Source organism: Eretmochelys imbricata, chromosome 4, assembly GCF_965152235.1.
Source record: "Eretmochelys imbricata isolate rEreImb1 chromosome 4, rEreImb1.hap1, whole genome shotgun sequence".
Lineage (NCBI taxonomy): Eukaryota > Metazoa > Chordata > Testudines > Cheloniidae > Eretmochelys > Eretmochelys imbricata.
Window position 1 is genome coordinate 137,594,926 of NC_135575.1, and position 19,294 is coordinate 137,614,219.

General features: G+C 48.2%; 1 protein-coding gene across 1 annotated transcript in view; it reads right to left on the reverse strand.

Moving 5' to 3' along the window:
* Nucleotides 1-11,133: 11,133 nt before the first annotated feature.
* Nucleotides 11,134-19,294, reverse strand: part of MAVS (mitochondrial antiviral signaling protein) — a 31,839-nt gene continuing 23,678 nt past the window's right edge. The window contains exon 8 of the mRNA XM_077816025.1: nucleotides 11,134-12,078. The gene's annotated coding sequence lies outside the window, so the exon portion shown is untranslated. The remainder of the gene's footprint in view (nucleotides 12,079-19,294) is intronic.

A 19,294-nucleotide genomic window follows, 5' to 3' on the forward strand; every position in this document is an offset into this window, starting at 1 on the left:
CTCAACCCGTGAAGAGCAAATTCCCCCAGAGGGCGCTGCGGCGCAGACTAGCGTGCGATTCGTTTGCATTATATTAACATATGCAAATAGCGGTGGCCTAAAGTGGCCTGCTCGGTACAAAGCCAACCCCCCGCCCCTATACCGTCATGAGCCCCCTCCCCACGGAAACATCCTACCCGCTCCTCCCTACCGCCCCCCCAGCACCGTGCCCCCCCGCTCCCCACCGCAACCCCCCTCCGCCCCCCCAGCACCATGCCCCCCCGCTCTCCACGGCAACCCCCCCGCCCCCACCAGCACTGTGCTCCCCACGGAAACCTGCCCCCTCCTCTCTACCGCCCCCCCAACACCGTGCCCCCCCCGCTCCCCACGGCAAGCCCCCTCCCCCCAGCACCGTGCCCCCCCGCTCCCCACGGCAACCCCCCCGCCCCCACAGCATCCTGCCCCTAACGGCAGCCCCCCTCCGGCCCCACAGCACTGTGCTCCCCACGGAAACCTGCCCCTCCTCTCTACCGCCCCCCAACACTGTGCCCCCCCCGCTCCCCACGGCAACCCCCCCGCCCCACAGCACCGTGCCCCTAACGGCAGCCCCCCTCCGGCCCCACAGCACCGTGCTCCCCACGGAAGCCTCCTGCCCCCTCCTCCCTACCTGCCCCCCAGCACCATGCCCCCCGCCCCCCACGGCAGCCCCCCGCCCCCACCGCACCATGTCCCCCGCCCCCCACTGCACCCCCAGTACTGCCTCCCCACAGCAACTCCCCACTGCACCGCCAACACCATGCCCCACCGCTGCCCACAGCAAGCCCCCGCACCCCCAGATCCGTGCCCCCCCCACTCCTCACGGAAACCTCCTGCCCCTCCTCTCTACTGCACACCCAGAACAGTGCCCCCCGCCCCCGCTCACCGCAGCACCCCCTCGGCAGTAATTCACCCCCCCACAGCATCCCATCCTCTGCAATGCACCCCCATCCCCCACAGTAACCCCAGGCCCCTGCCCCCTCCTTAGGGTTACCAGCTTTCCAATGGCACAAAACCAAACACCCCTGCCCCACCCTTTCTCCAAGACTCCATCCCCCCTCTCTCCATCGCTTGCTCTCCCCCACCCTCACTCACTTTCACCAGGCTGGGGCAGGGGGTTGGGTGTGGGAGGGGGTAGGGGCTCTGGGCTGGGTGGTGCAGGCTCCAGGGTGGGGCCAGATATGAGGGGTTCAGGGTGTGGGAGGGGGATCCAGGATGGGGCAGGCAATTGGGGTGGGGGGGGGTGAGGGCTCTGGCTGTGAGTAGGGGCTCTGGGGTGGGACTGGAGATGAGGGGTTTGGGGTGCAGGAGAGGCAGGTGGTGTGGGTGTTGGAAGGCGTATGGGCTCTGGGCTGGGAGGTGCAGGCTCTGGGGTGGGGCCAGAAATGAGGGGTTCAGGGTGCAGGAGAGGGATCCAGGCTGAAGCAGGGTGTTGGGGAGGGGCTCCAGGCTGTGGCAGGGGGTTGTGGTGCAGCTGGGGGTATGGGCTCTGGGGTGGGGCCAGAGTTTGGGATGCAGGAGGGGGTACGGGCCCCAGGCAGCACTTACCTCAGGTTGCTCCCAGGGCCAGGATTAAGCACAGCGGGGGGGGGGGGTTGGTCCCCATAGTGAGGCCGGGGCCAGGATAAGTACAACGGGCGGCAGCTCACAAAATGAGGCAGGGGCTAGTATAGAGGGACGGGGGGGGGTGTCGGTTCCCAGAGTGAGGCAGGGGCTGGAGGCAAGCAGAGAGGGATGGGGGAGACAGGATTTCCCCCAATGTGGTGTAGAGCCTTGGGAGCCAGTTCTCTCTCTCTCTCTCCAACTGAGCAGCTGCTCCTCCAGGAAGCAGCAGCTGCTCTTCCTGCCCTCCTGGCAGGGAGGCTGATTTGTGGTTACTCCTGTAACTGGACTTGACCACACAGTGCTGGCTGCAGGGTTCTGGGGGGAAGGTTTTTATTTATTATGCCCCCATGCAGGTTCCAGGGAATCCAGGGAGATTACTACTGAACCCAGGAACCTGAGTAGCAAATACTGCCTTCTCAGCCGCCCCAGAACCTGGATGGGGCATATCAAAAGCTTCTTCCAGACCAGAGACATTTTTCCCTGGGGTGGCTTAGGGTCTGGGGAGGGGAGGCACAGGTGCAGCTGGTCCGGGACTTCTCTGGGCTGGGGGTGGGGGTGCCCAAGGGTAGAAACACATCTCTGAGGAGTATTCAGCAATTCTGTTCCCCAAGAGCCTAGACAAAAACAGACTCTTGCGTAAGTCTTGGACAATGTGTCTCAGACCGCACTAGAACATGTGACTTGTGCAAAACTCTATAGAGTTTAGTAGCACCTCTCTCTGTGGCACTGATGGCAAGCATGATAATTTTAGTGTCAGCTTCCTCACTGGGACTACAGAGCAACTCCACTGAACACTGCGAGGTGGTAGCTTCATTATACAATGCAACGACTGAAGTCTTTGAGCAATTCTTCATATGCTGGAGCATTTTTCCTGCAAGGTATGTGGTTAACTCATCCTTCGTCCAAGTATGAGACAATAGCTTCTTCACTTTAAGATTGGAGATGTTTGTGGCGTAAATGATTTTGACAAGTGCAATACCATGGAGTCTCTTCTTTCTAGTAATATTTTTAATTGATTCCTCTGCGTGTGTGTCAGACACAAGGTGGACTTCGTCATAGGTTCAGTATTTTCTCTGTAGCCTCAGAATGAAGTATTCAGCCAAATCTCGGCCAGTGTTAACAGGTTCTGATTTGTCGAGAGTTGTATCTCAGGTATACTATCTATGATTGCTATACTGAAAGGCCTTTGCTGGATTACGGTACCGGTTAGGTTGTCAGTAGGCGCTGGCTTAGAAAGACCAAGCAAGATGTGCATTAGTTTGCTTTTCCCCTGGTGCACGGGCATTGTTCCGTTGCTTTCGAACAATGATCATGATACCACAGAGAACTTGTACTTTCCCAAAGTCTCACGCAGATCAACATCATGCTGAGGTCTGGACACAACCAAGAGATGAGTAAATAATTACCAGTCCGTGGTTAGCTCTGTAATAGTCCCTGCCACCTTCACTCTGACTATTGTCTTTGCATTTGAGCACAGCTTTAGTCTGTTCTTGATTGGAGTCCATAGACTGACAGAACTTTGGATAATTCTTTGGGTTTTGAAGACTTCATACAAGTCATGACCTGAAGTATCCATTCGACTGATATTTTTTAGCTGTCTCATCATTGAAGGCTGCTTTCATCAGAATATCAATGTCAGGAAAATCTAGTATTTTTTTCTGCTACTTTTAGCTTTTGATAAAACACATTACGTACACTCTTGGCGTAGTACTCAATGCCGTATGCATGGGCGTCTTTAGGGTCAATGCACCCACTTACCTTTACTTTCCATGCAATCTTCTCACTCAAAGTGTCTGCTTTTCACTTGTCTCATGCTGAAACTGCTTAATTGAAACCACAGGCGCTGGAGCACCCCCCAGCATCTCCTGCCCACCGGTGGGCCCTGCCAATCAGCTCCTCCCCGCGTCTCCCGCCTGCCACAATCAGCTATTTAATGGCGTGCGGGAGGCTCTGTGGGGGAGGAGCAAGGACATGGTGCACTTGGGAGAGGAGGAGGAAAGGGGTGGGGGCAGGGCAGGGGTGGGAAGAGGCAGGTAGGGCCTTGGTGGAAGGGGTGCAGTGGGGACGGGGCCTGGGACAGAGCTGGGGGTCGAGCACCCCCCGGCACATTGGAAAGTTGATGCCTGTGATTGAAACTGTGCTTAATGGATGCCTACAGGTTTCTGGCTTACCATAGAAGCATATGTTCTGCTTGAAATGCATGCCGTGGGACCTAGTATAAGGTGAGTCTCACACACAGCTGGTGCTTGTCCCATCATCTTCAGCTTTTTCCTGATGCTCAATGTACTTCCTCTCCAACCTTACCAAATTAAGTTTATGGTGCACTTCTTATGTAAGATGCCACTGAGCATTGTGTTTAACAAGGTCCTCTGTGGTTGTATTATCCAGAGATTCAACTACTAGTTGGTACTCTTCATTTCCCATTGAGACCTAAAAATGATCAAGAACAAAGTAAAAGGGATTTTGTAATATATTACTTTGGGATTGTACTTACGTAACATAATTAACTGTGTGCATACATTTTGCAGAAGGATTCCAGTAATTTCTGTCTGGATACTGATGTCTTAAACAGGGCCTCATTGCAACTCTTTTGGCATAATAAATAAAGCTGATAATCAGTCCCACTGAACCACTTCTTTTTTGTCGACTGCAAATCAACTTGAAATATTTTTCTATTTACAGTAATCTGTAATATTAAAAAAAATTAATCAGATATCATGGTCTGAGCATTAATGGTATGGTCAGCCAATGGCCACAATTTAACTTTGTGAGGGCTACATGTGTGACATGCCAGTGTTAACGTGTAATAAAAAAATAATTTTTTAAACATTTTTCTCAAATATCTATCTACATAATTGTTCTAAGTAGATCATGTTTGATACCATTTTGTTTGTGGGAGAAAGGGCTTTCAAATGATACCAAACTCAACCTCTTTCCAATGACACTGTATTATCAAAAGTACCATCAACTGGAGGCTCTGGAGCTGGCAGCCAGGGGCAACAAGTCATAGAAGGTGACACCATTTAAATTATAATGCTGTGGACTTATGAATCAAATGGCACCTCCCCTTAACCTTTTTATCATTAACTTTCTCTGTGGTACCATGACTGTTATTCAAATGCAACAGAACAATGCCCATGTGTCAGGTAAAATATCTTGCAGGGTTTTAGCTCTTTTTATGCCAGGATCTCAAAGTGCTTTACAATATTAATTAAGCCTGGAATGCCATTAGTTTTTCTAAACGGGCGTAAACAGGAATACAAATTTGGCTGCTTTGGAGGGGAACTTTGTGTGCCCTGCGGATGGAGGAGCTAGCTCTCCTTCCCCCCAGCCCCCTGGAGTGGCTCTCCTTTCCCTGCCCCCCCAGGAGGACCTGGTTCTCCCTGCCACAGCCCCAAGGCCAGTGGAGCTGGCTACCCTCCCACTCCTCCGCCCCAGGGTGGTGGAGCTTATTCTCCCACAGCAGTTGGAGGAGCTGCCATCGTCACCGTGGTCCCAGGCCCAGAGGAGTTCTGTGTCCCCACTGATTGAGGGGCCCATGCCCGCTTGCTAATGCCCCTGTTTCTAAATATTTTAGAGATGGAGAAACAGACACTGAGTGGCTGATTTTTCAGAGGTGCTGAGCACTTACTGTTATAAGAGCACTGAAAGAAGTGGGTACTAGATGGGTGGCATACAAAAGTAAGTAGCATTGTTCAAAAATTAATAGATTCAATAAAGTTGTTGTTATGCACTACCAATAACTTTCTGAGTCAAGCTCTTAACACTTACCATTCCAGTTAACTTCAGTGTGAGGTCGGGAGGGGATGTAATTCCCCTCTGAAAATCAGACCCATGGCATATCAGACCTGAAAACTGAGGCATACTAAATGACTGGCCACTTCTAATTTTGGCATTAGTAACCTGCCCAGAGCGATACAGCAAGTCAGAGTCCAAAGTAGGACTAGAACACAGGAATACTGGTACACAGTACTGTGCTCTGACCACTACATAATCCAGCTTTCCCATGTCACATCTGGTCCCCGCAATGTAGGTGCTTAACCTGAGCCATTCTGGGTGTGTTTTCAAAGATCCTTGTGCTGTTTTTGAGTTGAGGCTTGAAATAGGTAACCTCTCTGTTCTTAAAAACATTATCACCATTAACCTATAGCTTTTACCTTAACCCTGTTCCTTCTGAGAAACTATGGGGTTATCCTGTTCTGATCAGAATATGAATTTGAAGATTAGGTTTCTCAGTTTAAGAGAAGCCTGTTTGATTAAAAAACAAATTCTAAATAATCTACTGGAGATTAAAAATCTAAAGGTTTGTATTGTAAAAACATGTAACAAATCTGTTCTCTCTTGCTCCCAGAGGAGTGTTTGCAAAGATCCTCAGCCAAAAAAAAAAAAAAGATAGAGTTGTCATGCACTGCAACAGGGACACTGGGCAATGTTTGCATTGTGAGAGTCAGACTAGTTCAACCAGGGCTGGTGCAAGGATGTTTTGCGCCCTAGGCGAAACTTCCACCTTGAACCGCCCCCTCCACCCTGAAGTGCCCCTCCCCTGCGGCAGCTCCCTGGCACCGAAACCACCACAAAGTAGCAGGTTTGACACTTCCTGGGATTAGCAGGCTATTATAGGTGGTTTATCCCAGATTTCACCATGATTGCAGTCCTATTGACAGACCTGGTGATAGACATAGCCCCCAAGAAGGTCTGGTGGTTTCAAGAGTGCACCACAGCCTTCAAGAAATTGAAAGATTGACTGATGCGGGAGCCCATCCTGTTCCACCCTGATTTTTCAAAACCTTTCACCCTGCAGATGGATGTCTCTGACCTTAACCTCAGGGGAGCGTGTTATGCCAAGAGGTAGAGGGAGAAGAACACCCAATCCTTTACCTCAGCTGGAAATTGTTCGGCCGGGAAGTTATGTACTCAATAATAGAGAAGGAGGCCTTGGCAGTAATATGGACTATTGAAGCACTCTGCTACTACTTATGAGGACAGACATTCCATCTCGTGACGGATCATGCACCTCTGTGATGGCTGAACACCATGAAACACCATAACCCGTGGATTATAAACGGGTACCTCAATGCAGCTGTACAAGTTTGAGGTACTACAGTGAGCAGGACGTGATCATAAGAACATGGGAGTTCTTTTCGTGGGATGGAGGAGACCCGTCTGCACAGACTCCAGTGCCCAGCCTGAGGGGGAGAGTATGTGATGAGGTTGTTTACAGACCCGACACTAGGGTTAAAGGAGTACTGGAACAGTATTGGGCCAAGCAGGCCCTGACCTTCTGCAGCTGCTGGGCATGCTGCCTATCCTGTGGAGGACCTGCTTAAAAGGGAGGCACGCAGGAGAGTGGGGGAGGGATAGCTCAGTGGTTTGAGCATTGGCCTGCTAAACCCAGGGTTGTGAGTTCAGTCCTTGAGGGGGCCATTTAGGGATGGGGCAAAAATTGGGGATTGGTCCTGCTTTGAGCGGGGGGTTGGACTAGATGACCTCCTGAGGTCCCTTCCAACCCTGATATTCTATGAGTCTATGAAGGAGAGACGGGCAGACAGTAACAACTGAAACAGAGCAGTCTGCAGGGGAAGGACTGGGACTGAGAGTAAGACTTGGCTGGGGCCCTGCCCTTTTTTTTCCCCTTCTCCCTGAATAGTAGGATCAACTGGACTCTGAGTGAGCTGGGAAGCCTCCACTTGGGGCTCTGAATTACTGAGACTGTGCAAGGAGAAAGCTGGGGCCACGCCACAAGCTGAAGGAAAAACTGCCAGGAAAGGTAAGGAGGCGGCTGGGAAGGCCAATTTGGAGCAGCACCCCCAAGGACTGAACCACCCCTCGCCTCTCTCCCACTGGGCCAGAATCAAGTGGAAAGGGAGGGCCAGGTCCCCCTAAAGATCTCTCCTCCCACTGTCTGCCTGAGAGAGCCTAGAGCACTCTGGGTTGGGGGTGGGCTTTGTGACAAACTGGGACTTGGCTGCCAGGCTACCCAAACGGCCTGGAAGAGCTATCCCAACACTCAGAGAGACTATTTGGCCATGGCCTGACCACTAGGCCTCAAAGTGGAACCCACTACAAGCAGTGAGATTTAAAACAAGAGAACCAGTAGGAGGAGGAGAGCAGTCCCCGACTGCTATAGGAGTGATAAGAAACTGCTTCTGGACTGACTGCACTGCAGCATGGAAGGGAATCCCAGCACTGTGGTGTGACCCTACAAGCCCTAATGTGACATGGAGGGATGAGGTGAACAGGGTGGGCTGAGCACACGTATGGCAGAAAGGGTAGGCAGAACTGCACAGGGCAGTTAGAAGTACTCCATGCTCAGCACAAAGAGCCAGGATCTGCACCCTCAATTCCTGCTGTAAAAAGGGGACTGTTGGGGCAGAGAGGGACTGTGTCTGAGGCCTCATTGTTGCTGTGAAAATGAGGCGCACAGAAGCAGATTACTGGGGGGGTGGAACAACCCCACCAAAGTCTTGCTAAGACTAGGAATGCCACTGGCCCTGTGCTGTCAGATTTCAACTGCACAGCAGGGGGAGCACCTCAGGAACACGCTAAATGTAGATAGGTTTCAGAGTAACAGCCGTGTTAGTCTGTATTCGCAAAAAGAAAAGGAGTACTTGTAGCACCTTAGAGACTAACCAATTTATTTCAGCATAAGCTTTCGTGAGCTACTGCATCCGATGAAGTGAGCTGTAGCTCACAAAAGCTTATGCTCAAATAAATTGGTTAGTCTCTAAGGTGCCACAAGTACTCCTTTTCTTTTTGTAAATGTAGATACGCACCCTCTACTATCCACCCCCCAAACATTCCTGTGGCCTCAGGCATCTCTGGCCATTTTAAAATTGCACGAGCTGTTATTGTCTGTGGGAGAAACCTTCTGGGGAATCTCTGTCCCAGAGTGCTTAAGAGGGTGTGGTATGAACATAAGAATGTCCAGACTGGGTCAGACCAAAGGTCCATCCAGCCTAGTATCCTGTCTACCGACAGTGGCCAATGCCAAGTGCCCCAGAGGGAGTGAACCTAATGGGTAATGATCAAGTGATCTCTCTCCTGCCATCCACCTCCATCCTCCGCCAAACAGAGGCTAGGACACCATTCTTACCTTATGGGAGCTGGATTAACAGCATTAACATTAAGTGGAACAGTATCAGATGTTCCTGAGCCTGACACATCCTGTAAAGCACTAAAAGGCATCCAGCCACACTTGGATGCTTGCCCATCTCCCTCGCTCACGAGGTTTTCAGAACTTCCTCAGAAGAGCTAAGATGCCACTGTTACGAGGGAGGAAACAGTGCCCAGTGAAAAAGAATTCCATTTCCTTTGCGTGAAGGACAAGAGGTTAGACCTTATACAGCACCAGAAAGCTGTGGAATGGACGGTAGAGAGGAAGGATGAAGTGACAGCTGGCTGGAGAAACTGTAATGTAACATATATGTAGCAATATCTTTCTCCTGAAACTATCAGACTGACACTTTACTTTGGCTACAGAGGGAACAGGTGTGAGATCTTCCAGATCATTGCATGTATTCTCAATTAGTAGCTGAAGAGAGACTTACCTTCCCTTTATACCACATGATCCAATTTAAAACAGTCCAGGGCTAGTACCTGCACAGCGACAGTCTGCTTTGTTTTTATGCAACCAGTGCACGCAGCATGACGACAGCACATCCACCCTCCTTAATATTATTAATTACAATAGTGCCTACAACCTTCAACCAAAATCAGGGCCCATTGGGCCTGCCCCAGAGAGCTTGCAAATCTAAATAGACGAGAGAGACAAAGGGTGAGAGAGGAAAAAGAGGCTATGAGTTAGGAGGAGAGATGACAAGAAACTAAGGGCCAGGTTACTGGATGTGCTCAGCACCCAGAAACTCCCACTGAGCTCTTTTGACAATGTAGATGCTTCATTTAGGTGCCTAAATAGGAGCCATTAGATTATGGCCAGAATTTCTATGTGTAGGTTGGCTAAGCAACAACTACCTACAAGGATTAGAAAGGTGTAAACATAAAGGCAGGAGAGAAGTTGATAAGGGGATACAAAGAAGTATGGAATAGCAACAATGGGATCAAATCAGTGAGGAAAATTTAGATGAGTATCAGGGAGGAGAAAAAAATTCCAGACAATGTGCTGTATTCAGCTGTGAAGTAGTTTCCCAAGGAACAAGGTGGGAGCTCCATCAGCTGGGATGTTAGAGATATACTGGTTAAGCCCTCGAAGACAGAAGCTAGCCAATAGCATTGTGTGAGCTGTGGGTGTACATTAGAAATGTTCACTATTAAACACTTAGGATCTGGTAGTGACTGTAGTGCTAATGAAAGGTGCTGCAGTGCCAAGCTCTGGAAGTTGAAGATTCCTTTTTATCTACAGCAGGCTTCCCTCCTGCCTTAACCAGCCAATGTGCCACAATACTGCTCTGGAGGAGAACTGAATCTCCGTGGCCCTGTCCATCCTTAGCTCCTCTCCCACGATTGCTGACAAGACTGCCCATTCGAGTCAGCCCTGGTGTTGTTTCTGATGATGCAGGCACCTGTTCACTGGACTGCACTGAGACCAGACTCGTTTCACACAGGGTCATGAGCTGCTGGACAGTAACCAGCATTGGTCACGTCACACCTGGCCCGAGCCAGGCTTTGCAGAGGAAGCACCTGTTCCCATCTCAGTTTTACTATTTATAATTCTGGACTATAATCCAACCAGAGGGCTGTTTATGCCTGTACATTTCCCTTCAGGAGACATAATAATACACTAAGATTGCCTGGGGATAAGGGCCACAGTAGGAAGGTCTTACACATAGCTTCTTTTGGGAATTAAGCTTTCTAATTATGAGCAAGATTTTGGTCTAACTTACACAGCAGTAAATCCAAACATATACCAGTAGTGAGATTTTTACTATGCTGTAGAGTCTCCCAAGAGAAGTGGTGGAAGGCCATTGCTTGGGTTATTTGAAACTGTACATGGCAAAGCAATGGAGAAGGTGTAGCTCTTTTTGCCTTTAGACCTCAAAAGTACCTTAAAAAGGTGATTAATAATAACACCACCTACCTGTTTTCATCAGAAGATTTCAATGTGCTTTACAAAGGAGGTCAGTATCATAATCCCCATTTTACAGATGGGAAAACTGAGGCATGGTTGACCAAGGCCACTGGCAGAGCTGGGAATAAAGCCCAGGTCTTCTGAGTCCCAGTCCAGTGCTCTAGCCACTAGTCCATACTGTTCCACCCATCAGTAACAGATGGGGAAAAATGAAGCAAAGAGACCTTAGGTGAGTTACCCAAGGTCACCCAGCAAGTATTACACCTGTCTTCCGAAAAGGTATTACACCTGTCACTCTGTCTGCTTGAAAGAGGTATTGGTCCCACACTGTTTTGTACTGATCCTACGAGGCTAGATTAGAGGATTTCTCCATTTCTAACTTCCATGCTAGAACCTCTTATGAATGTCTCTTTGTTCTACATGTGCTTCAAAAGCCAGATTTACTCCTCCCGGATTTAGGAACACATATAACAGCTTCACAACTTGAGTTTGATTTGAGAAATAATTTTATTACCTCTCCTACAAAATGCTTCACGAAAGGTTTAGTGGACAGTGAAACCATGGCTTTTCACTTTGCAGGTGCATCTGACCTTTATTTTAAAAGGATCACACTTGAAAGACTAAAATTTCACACCATAAAAACAAGGTATGTGCAATTTCATAATGTTAGCAGATGCCACAAACTGACCATTTCATAGAAAACTTTACTATGTGAAATTAAATGTGTACAAATCATTACTACACAGCACAGAAAAAAACAAAAGAGAGCACAAAAGCAAAACTTTGAAGAATAGGCTACTGCTTGGTATGACCAATCTGTTAGTGGTCCAGCTTGCTAGCCATTCCACATACATGCTGAGAATTGTGTTGGGAAGTAAGCATGTGAAGATACACGTGTGCTCCACCACCTTAAAATATTGAATGTTCTGACTGACTGCACAACATGGTAAAAGTGTCTGATTAAACAGGAAAAATTCTGTCTGTTTTATAATTAACAAGTATGCTGATGATCTCAGATGATTTCCATCTGTTTTCCCAATGAATTGGCCTCTTTCCATTCAACTCCCTCTTTCTAATAATAACAAAAAACCCCAACAACCCAGACTTTCAATGATAACTCACCATAGTTAGAGACAGAAGCCTTGGGAGAAAATTTCAGGACGATTTTCAAAGGGCTAAATGCTGAGCTTGTATAAATCAGCACTGCTCTATTAACTTCAAAAAAGTGTTGTTGATTTACACCAGATTAGACTCTAGCCCTAGACCTTCAATTGGTGTTACTGCTAGGCTGATTTGGATGGACAGCTCTTTGGGCGTAGCCAATAATATGCATCTTCTTCTGTAGTACAGCACTGCATGTTTAGACCGTAAGTTCTCTAGGACTGGGACTGTGCCCTCCTGCTGTCTGTACAGTGCCTAGCACTTTGTGCAACCTATTGGGAACAAATAAACAATAGTAATAAATAATTATTACTTAGGGACACCCATCATGTACTCATTACTTTGCAGATGTTCCACTAACATCCTTCCATGTAAAAAGATTCTTGTGTTTACCCCACAGCTGTGTAAAGGAAAGGGCTTTAGATCTCCGGTCACAATTGAAGCTTTCAGGCTGTCTGTCAATGAAGCCAAAGGTCAGTATCAAACTTTTTTCTCTAGAAAAAAAATCTGATTTAAACATAAAGGAACCACTCAGGAACTATCGTTTATTAGAGAACGGAACTGGGAGTCTGGCCCCCTGGGTTCTCTTCCCACTTCTGCCACTGACCAGCTGTGTGATTTGGGGCAATTCACAGCTTTAGTTTCTCCATCTTTGAAGTGGGGTAATAGCTTCCTACCTTACAAACTGATGTGAGGCTGAATGCATTCATATTTGGAAAGTGCACTGAGACATTCGAAGAGGCACTACAGAAGTGCAAAGAATTAATAAGCCTGGTTCTACTCTGAAAAGTGACTATATGGATTTAAAAAAAAAAAAAGCATTGTGGAGTTCCATTTTTATTGTCTCAATCACTTGACTGCAAAGCTTGCTGTTTCTCTGTAAAGAGATGGTTTCCTAACTGCCAGACCTACAAACTCAGCCTGGGATCTAAAAGTCAAGCTGGGCTTTTTCTAGCTTGAGTATCATCTGCAGAATTAACTAAGTTCCATCTGCGATTTGTAGACTGGCAATTCTGTTGATGCATGAGTCAGAATAGACTCCAGCTCACCCTCCCACCAAGCTGTATCGGCTGCAGTGTTAACAAGATTAAACAACAAAATTTCAGACCAAAAAGCCTCTATGACTAAGTAAAGCAGCCGTGAGTCCAAAAACAGTCGGAACAAAATGAGCAGGGTGGTGACTAAGCTCTTAGGCCAGATTTTCAAAGGTAATTAGGTGCCTAAAGATGGAGAAAGGTGATCTGGAAAATCCCATGAGGCATCCATCTGCATCTTTAGGCACCTGATACCTTTGAAAATCTGGCCCATATGGGAAGTAATTTTTTATGGTCATTTTTCTACCACACCTATACTTCAAGGATAAAAGAAAGTCAATGTCCATCATTTGATGAACACTAACTGGTTAGCAGAGCTAGTTATTGCCAAGATGCATCCTAAAGGCACAGAATAGAAAAGGAACCTCATGTCTGATTATTCCCAGCATTGACACGTTGAGTATGTCTGCACTGCAAGAAAATACCTGTAGCTAGCCTGTGTCAGCTGACTCAGGCCTGCAGGGCTCAGGCTAAGGGGCTGTTTAATTGCAGTGTAGATGTTTGGGCTCTGCTGCAGGCCGATCTCTGGGACCCTCCCACCTCAAAGGCTCCTAGATCTCAAGCTCTAGCCTGAGCCTGAGCCTGAACAATCTATACTGCAAATAAACAGTCTGAGCCCCATGAACCCAAGTCAGCAGCCACAGGCCAGCTGTGGGTGTCTAACTGCAATATAGACATACTCTCAGGGCCCAGGCTGGAGCCCAAGCCCAAATATCTACTCTGCAGTTTTATAGCCCCACAGCCCAAGTCAGCTGCCATGGGCCAGCTGCAGGTGTTTTACTGCAGCGTAGATACCCACTGGGAATTAAGTAATGGTAGCCACTCCCCCATAGCTCTCATTGTTGAAGTCTCTTTGTGGTATCATCTCAATGGTATTGCCGAAGAGCCAAATGCATCCCTGACTGGTTAAGGGAAGCGGACACTGGTGGTGCATCGTCAACTCTGGAATGCTGCTGAGCAGGGAAGGGTTCCAGTGCAAGAGGGAGGTGGTGAATATGTGCGTGGAGGGGGAAGGGGGCAGATGCACTTTGTTTCTTTAAAAAGGAATAGCATTTGCCTTGTGTTAGCTTGCATGAATGGCATGCTAGAGCCTGCATGCTAACAGGGGCCAGACCCTTAGCTCCCAAGCCCTCTTGGGCACATAGTGCGTCTGTCAGAATGGGAGTCAGTCCCCCTGGCTTAGCACTCTCTGGCATGCTCTGCAGAGAACCTGCCCTGCTGTTTAAACCATACAAAGAGGCTCCCTAATACCTTCTTCTCCATCCTCTCCTACCAAAGCATAGCAGGATTCATCAGGGTCTGTCCTCCCTGCCATGTAGCGTATGTGTAACTGCCATTAGACTCAATGGGGAGTCACATGCACATGTAAGGGGAGAACAGACCATCACAGGATTATAAACAAGTCAAAGGACTACAGAATTTCCAATCCCAGACATCATATCCCACTCAGCACCGGTAGGAACATACTAATGACATCTCTTATTAGCACCCAGCATTCTGGGACTATGCGGCTGCATCCCATCTGTACTCGGGACCAGCAAGCCAGTTCCTAGCCCTGGTCTACACTACAGAGTTAGGTCGACCTCACTCTGTAAGCATCTATACTAAAATTTCACTCCCGCCGACGTAACTCGCCTGCTACGTGGATTTAATAACCCCACCACCACAAGAGACATAGAATTAATGTCAATGTAGTTAGGTTGACGCAGTGTCAGTGTAGACACCACACTGCTTACAGTGACTGTTGCCGGCTTTCAGAGGCCATCCCAAAATGCCCCACACTGACAGTTCAATCAGTGCAAGTGCTCCTGGTGAGGACGCACACCGCTGACACAAGGAGCGTACTATGGACATGCACAAGCAATGTAATTACCGCGGCGGCTGTATGCTGACATAATTTAGGTCAACATAATTGTATAGTGTAGACGTGGCCTAGTTAGAGAGTTAAAATACAAACCAATAGGTTTGTGTAAAGCTGACGACTTTGCTACACAAGAACATTCAGGAAAATTAATTTAAAAGGGAATTAAGCTAAACTGACTTAAGGCCACGAATTCTAAATAAGAGTGTCTACACAGGAGTTTAATGGAGTTTAACAAATCCACTTTAAATTCATGTTTAGTTTATTCTGATTCACTTTTCTGAGTCTCCCCATGTAGACAAGCCCTAAAGTTACAATGTTCAGCACTCAAATCAGGAAATGAAAAGGCTTTGGCTACAACATAATATTGTAATGTTAACCTGGGCATGTTTTCACACATCGTTTCCTATCACAGAGTGATGTGGCTCCCTTTTAAAGGACCTTGTCTCATCACCTGGAGATGGGGGAGGCAGGTAGCCTGGGCCAGCGCTAATAAGGGAGAGTTGAATAATAACTGGACCATGAGGATCAGTTGAAAGGTTTTATCTATTTGATGACTATCACCTGCTTAAGGAAGCACATGAGACTAGAAAGAGGAAGGGCTGGTGGCTTCAAAAGGGGGAAATGGCAGTGAGAGAGGGAAACTAGGACTGAAGGTAGCTGAAACTGCAGGGAAAAGGGAGGACCTTGGTCAGTGGACCCTGAAAGAGGAGCTGGGACTGAAGGTAGTTGTGCTGCAGGGAATGAGAATGCCCCGGAAAGAGTGGCCAGGACTCAAGGGGTGCTGGTGCAAGGGGAATGAATGTCCCTGGGCAGCAGGGCTCTGAAGGAAAAGGATCTAGACAAGGGGATGTTAGGCACCATGGGACAAGGGTCTGGAAGAGAGGGTGATGGCTGAGGGGTAGGGTGACCACCCTTTCAAAACATAAAAACAGGGACACATGCAGGAGCCCTGCCCCAGCTCTTCCTTTTTTCCAAGGTCCTGCCCAGGCCAGAAGCCAGAGCCAGGCCACCATAAGAGCTTCCCAGGGAGCCCCGGCCACTCTGAGGAGCCCCGGACCCTCCATCTGCTCTGGATGAGGTGCTATGGTGCCCAAGAGCAGCCCCCCGTCTGTGTCCCTGCCCTCCAGGGTGCGCTGCCCAGAGCAGGTGAAGCGTCCCGGGCTCCCCACGGTGACCTGGGCTCCCTGTGTGGCTCTTGCTACTGCTCGGCTCCGGCTTCTGGCCTGGCCACGGGTGGGACTGCAGGGGGAAGAGGAGCCGGGGGGGGGGGGGGCTTCATGGTGGGGCAGGGGCCCACCTTAGACCCCCCCCCGGGAAGGGGCTGCTGCCGCCCCCGAGCCTCAGGCAGGAATGGAGCAGCGCCACACGGAATCCGGGACAAATGGCGTCCCAGTGTCATCCATCCTAGGACCTTAGAGACTAACCAATTTATTTGAGCATAAGCTTTCGTGAGCTACAGCTCACTTCATCGGATGCATACTGTGGAAAGTACAGAAGACGTTTTTATACACACAAACCATGAAAAATTGGGTGATTATCACTACAAAAAGGTTTTTTCTCCCCCCACCCCACTCTCCTGCTGGTAATAGCTTATGTAAAGTGATCAGTCTCCTTACAATGTGTGGGCCCACATTGTAAGGAGAGTGATCACTTTAGATAAGCTATTACCAACAGGAGAGTTTTTTTTGGTTTTTTTTTTTTTGGGGGGGGGACGGACCTGGATTTGTGCTGGAAACGGCCCACCTTGATTATCATACACATTGTAAGGAGAGTGATCACTTTGCATAAGCTATTACCAGCAGGAGAGTGGGGTGAGGGAGAGAGAAAACCTTTTGTAGTGATAATCACCCATTTTTTCATGGTTTGTGTGTATAAAAACGTCTTCTGTACTTTCCACAGCATGCATCCGATGAAGTGAGCTGTGGCTCACGAAAGCTTATGCTCAAATAAATTGGTTAGTCTTTAAGGTGCCACAAGTACTCCTTTTCTTTTTGCAAATACAGACTAACACGGCTGTTACTCTGAAACCAGGTTTTATATATACACACAGATCATGAAAAAATATACATGGTAAGGAGAGTGATCACTTAAGATGAGCTATTACCAGCAGGAGAGTGGGGTGGGGGGAGAGAAAACCTTTTGAAGTGATAATCAAGGTGGGCCATTTCTAGCACATTTCCAGGAGTTAACAAGAACGTCTGAGGAACAGTGGGGGGAATAAACAAGGGGAAATAGTTTCACTTAGTATAATGACTCAACGACTCCCAGTCTCTATTCAAGCCTAAGTTAATTGTATCCAATTTGCAAATTAATTCCAGTTCAGCAGTCTCTCGTTGGAGCCTGTTTTTGAAGTTCTTTTGTTGAAGGAAACTCACTTTGAGATCAGAAATCGAGTGACCAGAGAGATTGAAGTGTTCTCCGACTGGTTTATGAATGTTATAATTCTTGACATCTGATTTGTGTTCATTTATTCTTTTACGTAGAGATATGTGGACACAGTTGGCAACGGGCTTTGTTGCAAGGATAGGTTCCTGGGTTAGTGGTTCTGTTGTGTGGTGTGTGGTTGCTGGTGAGTATTTACTTCAGGTTGGGGGGCTGTCTGTAGCAAGGACTGGCCTGTCTCCCAAGGATCTACAACCTATCCTGAAGGACGACCCATCACTCTCACAAATCTTGGGAGACAGGCCAGTCCTTGCCTACAGACAGCCCCCCAACCTGAAGTAAATACTCACCAGCAACCACACCCCACACAACAGAACCACTAACCCAGGAACCTATCCTTGCAACAAAGCACGTTGCCAACTGTGCCCACATATCTATTCAGGGGACACCATCATAGGGCCTAAGCACATCAGCCACACTATCAGAGGCTCGTTCACCTGCACATCTACCAATGTGATATATGCAATCATGTGCCAGCAATGCCCCTCTGCCATGTACATTGGGCAAACTGGACAGTCTCTACGTAAAAGAATAAATGGACACAAATCAGATGTCAAGAATTATAACATTCATAAACCAGTCGGAGAACACTTCAATCTCTCTGGTCATGCGATTTCTGATCTCAAAGCGAGTATCCTTCAACAAAAAAACTTCAAAAACAGACTCCAACGAGAGACTGCTGAACTGGAATTAATTTGCAAATTGGATACAATTAACTTAGGCTTGAATAGAGACTGGGAGTGGTTGAGTCATTATACTAAGTGAAACTATTTCCCCTTGTTTATTCCTCCCCGCCCCTGCCCCACTGTTCCTCAGACGTTCTTGTTAACTCCTGGAAATGTGCTGGAAATGGCCCACCTTGATTATCACTTCAAAAGGTTTTCTCTCCCCCACCCCACTCTCCTGCTGGTAATAGCTCATCTTAAGTGATCACTCTCCTTAACAATGTATATTTTTTCATGGTCTGTGTGTATATATAAAATCTGCTCACTGTACTTTCCACTTTATGCATCCAATGAAGTGAGCTGTAGCTCACGAAAGCTTATGCTCAAATAAATTGGTTAGTCTCTAAGGTGCCACAAGTCCTCCTTTTCTTTTTTGGAACACAGACTAACACGGCTGCTACTCTGAAACCATCCTAGGACCAGGACTTGAAATGTGCATTTCGGGCCTGTCCTGCCCAATTCAGGATGGGTGGTCACCCTACCGAGGGGCGACAAGGACGCCTGAGCAACGAAGAGGTGAACCAGAACTCCAGCTGCACAATGGCTGGAGGACTGTTCCATTGGTGGCCACAGATGGGTTCCTGTTGGACTAGTGAGGTAAAAGACACTCCACACCTGACAGGGCTAGACGCTAGAAGGAGTCTGACTGGAGGCCAGGCCAGGCCAGGCCTCGATGGCAAGCGCAGCGTTGCCAACTCTCGTGACAACCTCAGCTAGGGCTGGAGCCAGTCTGGCGATGACTCAAGAGACTCCAGCCCTCTAGCAAATCTGAGCCCTCTGGCTGCCTGCCCCACCTCCTGGGGCAGCATAACCACTCCTAGAGAGGTGATACTGCAGCTCATGAACCGCAAGTGGCTCTTTAATGTGGCTCCTGTCACTCTTTGCAGATCATTATATTAAAACACTGTGTCATTTAATTATTAACCAGTCTAAGGTATTAACCAATCAGGATGCTTTTACAATATTATTGACCAATTAAGTTAAAGTTATTAACTTATTTGCTGTGAGAATAATACATATAAACTAAATAAATAGTTCCCCTGTGATACTGTGTAAATATGAATCTCTAGTACTATAGTAAATGAAACCATGAATTCACACGACTGTGGCTCTTTTGGGTAATGCTGGTTGCTAATTTGGCTCCTGAACCACTGAGGTCTGAGTATCATTGCAACTCAAAGCCACTCTCACAGGAGGGGAGGAAGGAGCTAAAGAATCCAGCAGAACAGTGCAGCTCCAGTCCTCCTTGGGATGGGTCCTCTGCTCCTCCCCTCCCTCCCTGCAGCACCCAACCTGGGAAGGGGCATGAAGACCCCCTGGTGCTGCTCCTCCCCCAGCCTGGGAAGGTGGAGTGTGCACTCCC